General features: G+C 51.9%; 1 pseudogene; it reads right to left on the bottom strand.

Annotated features, from left to right (window-relative positions):
• Positions 1–1,434: 1,434 nt before the first annotated feature.
• On the bottom strand, positions 1,435–3,811 carry LOC119870278 (annotated as a pseudogene).
• Positions 3,812–5,309: the final 1,498 nt, after the last annotated feature.

Genomic DNA, 5,309 nt, shown 5'->3' with positions numbered 1-5,309 from the left:
CTACACTCTGAAGAGTTTTTATCAGGGATGGATGCCGTATTTTGTCAACTGCTTTCTCTGCATCTATTGAGAGGATCATATGGTTCTTGTTTTTTCTCTTGTTGATATGATCTATCACGTTGATTGTTTTATGAGTATTGAACCAGCCTTGCATCCCGGGGATAAATCCCACTTGGTCATGGTGAATAATCTTCTTACGGTACTGTTGGATCCTATTGGCTAGTATCTTGTTGAGAATTTTTGCATCCATGTTCATCAGGGATATTGGTCTATAATTCTCCTTTGTGGTTGGGTCTTTGTCTGGTTTTGGAATTAAGGCGATGCTGGCCTCATAGAACTAGTTTGGAAGTACTCTATCTCTTTCTATCTTTCTGAACAGTTTTGGTAGAATAGGTATGGTTTCTTCTTTAAACGTTTGATAGAATTCAAATTTGTTTTCTTGATGTGATGCTTGAGGACAATTTACTCAGTCCTATGATGTGAGAAAAATGGGTGTACATTTCAAAATGAAAAAGTGAAATTTCCATGTGTTTGCGGTTATGATAATATTTAACAACATATGAGAACCAGTTGAAAGGGAGAGAGTGAGTTCACAGCATATAAACTATGCCCAGACTGAGAGCTCTCTTAGGCTTACAGACTCTTAATCAGACAACTCAGGAGTATGGTATTAAAGTAGGTGAGGAGTTCTTCAGACAGTCTATGAATTGACATTAGTTTATAAATAAACTTCAAAGGCTTGAAGTTCATATAAGTGATGAATCACTGAATTTTACACCAGAAACCAATATTGCACTACCTGTATGTTATAATCTAAAGTTTAAAATAGATGACGATGGATAGATAGATAGATAGATAGATAGATAGATAGATAGATGAGACTCCTATGAAATGTGCTCAGACTCCGTGCTGATCAGACATTCTTCCCCACAAGGAACGTGTGAATCTAATCTAACTCCAGTGGACACAGGAATAGAAAGAGTGTTTCTGAGTCTGACATCTCTGTCACATTAGTTACATCTGTCATAGTGCGTGCAGGTGTCACTCTAGAAGGTGTGAGAAGCAGGCACCGGGATGTTGGACAAGCTTCCATACACAATGCAGAGTGCACACCAAGTTCTCAGGGACTCGGGGTACAGCATCCCTGGGGACTTCCATGAGCCAAGAATGGCCCCTCCTCAGGCTCATGTGGGCACCCCTGAGGGAGGGAGCCCCAGGGGGCACAGAGGGAAGCAGAGCAGTGCCACAGGCAGGGAGGCTTCTCTTAGGAGAGTGTTTGTGGAGCTGACACCATGGTTCAGGCTCTCTGATATGGAGGCAGCCTCTCTGATATGGAGGCTCTCTGATATGGAGGCACAAACAAAGGTTTGTGGGAGACCTGTGTCTATTCAGGATCATCCTCGCTCACCCACCTCTCATGCAGCAGCCTACTCCTTACTTCTGCTGAGACTGAAGAATGGGGGACCCCAGGTGGAGGCTGTAGCTTTTTCCACTCTCTCCTGGGCTGGACCCTCCTCTGTGGAGCCTCCAATGCTCCTACATCTCTTACTGAAGGACTTTCCTGAGATGTGGGTCCTGAGCTGGTGGAGCTCAGACAGGAAAGGGTGAGGGGGCCCTCACCTGAGACCAGGAGCTCCCAGGGGTCACTGGGATGTGACAATAGCTAAGAGGAGGTGTTGGATGAGCCGTAGTACCTGTAGGTTCCCCCACAGGCTGAGGTCACGGGACTCAGGGAGAATTCAGCCTGGTACAGCCCATCTTGGTACTTTAAAATGCAGTCGGGGGGCTGGGGGTAGTAGTAGGAGAGATAAGCTGCCCCCTCCTTGAACAGAAGGAAAGTGTTCACAACCCTCCTGTCTGAACCACAGGGTCACATTCTCACCTGGGGCCACCGTGGGCCCGGCTGCCCCCAGAGGAAGAGTGTGTAGGGGAACTGTCCTAGAGAGAGGAAGGGTGGGTGAGGGGTGGTCCAGCCTTGGCCTGACCTGAGTCTGTCTGTGTCCTCTGAGTCTCTCCCATCTCCATCTCTTGTCTCTCTCTCTGTCTCCTCCCTCCCTGGGGACCTCACACCCCTGGCCCTGGCCACCATCACCTGGGATTCCCTCACAGGAACCTGTGCAGAGTCTGGGGCCTTACCTGCACCCATGGCCCCTCACCTGCGATCAGGATGTCTAGGGGTTCACTGGGGGCCAACCACTGGGAGGAGAGGTTGTTCACCATAGCATGGGTACCAGCTCCTGTGGAAGGGTCTCACTGGGCCCAGGGGGAAGGAAGTCTGCTCCAGAGAGCCAAGCCTGGGACTGCCGGCCATGACACTGGGAAGGGCCACATGCCCCTCCTTGGACAGAGCAAATCTGTCATAGCCAACATCAGAGAGGCACGGGAGAGTCCAGAGGTCACAACAGGGCTCTGCTGGGTCAGGAGAGAGGGCTTCCTTGACACACCTGGGAGAAGACCAGCTGTGGATTGTAGGGGCTGATTCTCCCCAAACCTCCCTTCTCCCATCCTGACCCCAGGTCTCATGTCCCTCACCCTCTGATTCTCTGATCTGTGAGCTCCATGGTCCCCTCACCATCCCCCCTTCATCTGGGGCTCCCTTGGGAGCAAAGACCCCAGTAACCTGTCTGGTGCCTCAAACCATGGATGGGACAAAAATCTGACTTCCTTATTTGAGACCAGCAGCTTAAAGGGGTCACTGGGGAAGGACCCCACCCTGGGGGATGTTGTTATAACCATACCATCTGAACATCCACGTGAAGCTGGGGGCCACAGGGCCCACAGGGAACAGGGTCTGGATCCCCCTACTAGGTGCTCGCTAGGAGTCCTGGGTCCAGGGGTGCTGGCATTGTCCTTCCTTCATCAGGACAGACCTGCGGAATCCTGTCCATGAATCACACTGGAGGGTCACATGCCCTCCTGAGGGCACAACAGGGCTGGGCAGGACTGAGAGGTTGGGTTTGCCATGCAATCCTAGGTGAGAGGAGGGGCTGTGTTAAATGGGGCTCAGATCCCCCCACATGATCCCCAGGACTCGGCTGTGAGAGGGTGACACCCTGAGAGCAGACCCCCTTCCTGAGGGCAGCACCTGGGGCTGGGCCCTGAATGGGCTCGCAACATGTCACCAGCAGCTCCAGGGAGTCACTGGGCTCTGGCCACTCAGTGGTGCTTCCATAGTAACAGTAATATTGTCCTGCATATACACCTGTCATGTGTGTGATGGAGAACTTAGCCTTGTCCTTGGGCTCTAGTGACTCCTGTCTGTCCCAAGTCACCGATTGTCTCTCTCTATGCAGGCGATATACCTTGGCCTCCAGGCTTCCCTGACACCAGAGGGTCACTGGTGTCCTCCAGGGGATCACAGAACCAGGCTCAGCCCAGATGGTGGGTTTGGGGAGGGTCCCTGGAAGGAAACAGAGGCTGGGTCACAAGACCCTCTGCACCCCCGGTTCCCAGCTCAGCCCCAACCCCCCAGGTATCCCCACTCTGTCTGCCCAGAGCTGCTGATCACCAGCCCCTGCCTGGTGGGTGGTCCCTGTTCTCAGTGAGGAGGTGGGACTGGGACCCCCTGGGGACAGACTCACCTGCCTGCACTCGCGTCCTGGAGCTCATACTCAGCCCTGGAAGAGAGTCCCTGTGAGAGGTTTGCCTCAAATCCTGAGCTGAACCCCTCCTCTCCATGAGCCTCCTGAGCCTGAGATCTTTGGCAGACCAGGACCTGGCTGTGGGATGGGTCCCTCCCAGACTAGGGTGTCCCCTCCCCTCCTCAGATCTCACTTAAACAGAGCAGGGCCATGAGGGTGGGGGTCATGGTGTCTCCTGTCTTTGGCCCTGGCCCTGCAGATGATAGGACCATGAGGCCCAGAGGATAGGCAGACGCACAAGGTGTGGGTACTTGGAGGCCAGTCTTACCCATAATGGGGTTGTCACATTAGCAGGATGTGACTACAGGAAGGGGAACACCCGGTCCCCAGGTCCCCTAGCCTGGCTCTGAGGTCTATGATGGTGCAGCCAGTGATTCCTGAGACTTTCTCAGATGTCCTGTCCAGGTGAGGAGACCAGGGCATGTACTTCCCTCCCAGAGCCTCCCCCATGGGGTTCTTTAACCTTAGCACATCCCTGGGGTTCTGATCATGGATGGGGTCCCCAGGCCCAGAAATGCTTAAGGGGACATGGGTTCCTGCTGTGCTGTGGAGCTCATGTCAGCACAGATAGACGTACAATATCTCTGCTCACCTCAGATCTAGGTCACCACGACAATGAACCCAAAGAAATGTAGGCAAATAGGGAAAGAAACACAGCCCCTCTCCTGACCCCAGAGCCTGGGCTTTCTTTCTAACACAGCCTCCATGGACTTCTCTTTTTTCCTGTGCCATTGTCCATATCCCCTTTATGGGAACACAGCCTTGAGTCCCTCCCAGCACATCATTGCCCCTTGTTCCTGGGGCAGAGCCATCCTCTCCATCCATCCTGGGGTCCTGTCTGTAAGCTGTATGGAGCACATATTTGGTTTAGAGCTCTGATTTTGAAGAAAAACTTATCCTTTATCTAAATATTCATCTATTATCCATTTGTCTATGTGACCCAGGGTGATAATATCCTGTCTACAAGTCTTATTGTCCTGAACCCCACTCCTCAGAGTAGTTGCGGGGGGTCAGTGGTTCCTAGTTCAGGGGGGAGGGGGAATCCATCACTGTTAGTTTTCAGAACAGGTTAAATGGAGTTTGGTACATGGGAGATTATGGGGTCAGACCCATAATTTGGACCCAGTCAAGACTCCTCATGGACTCCACATACCACATAAGTGCTACTGACCATATTTCTGAAGTGTGTAGAGATAGTCATATGCAGGAACAGAGAAATGAGAGTTCTCCAAATCATAGAGAACCACAAGACAGAACAGAGAACAAGGCAGAGCAGCTGCCAATTCCCAGGCCCATCATCAGGCCATCAAGCAGAGGCCTCCACCTGTGCAGACACAGAGAGGGACTCCAGGGTCCTCACAGGCAGGCGAGGGGCAGGGCTCCCAGTGAGGTGTGTTTGTGGACATGCACAGGGGTTTCTCTGTTCACTGACTCAAGCCAGCTCTGAGTCACATCCGCTATATATGTGTGAAACAGTTTTGCTGTAGCTTTTCTCTTACGTGAACTTGAGGCTTGCATCAGACCCATCCCTGCCTAATACAACCCTGAGCAGATGCTGAATTTGAAAGAGTAGACACCACGGATCAGAAGCTGCAATTGTCTCTCAAGTTCAGCCTGACTCCCAGAACAGCCTCAGGAGAAACCCTTCTTGTACGAACGGGTATGTAG

Source organism: Canis lupus, chromosome 1, assembly GCF_011100685.1.
Source record: "Canis lupus familiaris isolate Mischka breed German Shepherd chromosome 1, alternate assembly UU_Cfam_GSD_1.0, whole genome shotgun sequence".
NCBI classification, from domain to species: domain Eukaryota; kingdom Metazoa; phylum Chordata; class Mammalia; order Carnivora; family Canidae; genus Canis; species Canis lupus.
This window is presented reverse-complemented; position numbering and strand designations above follow the sequence as displayed.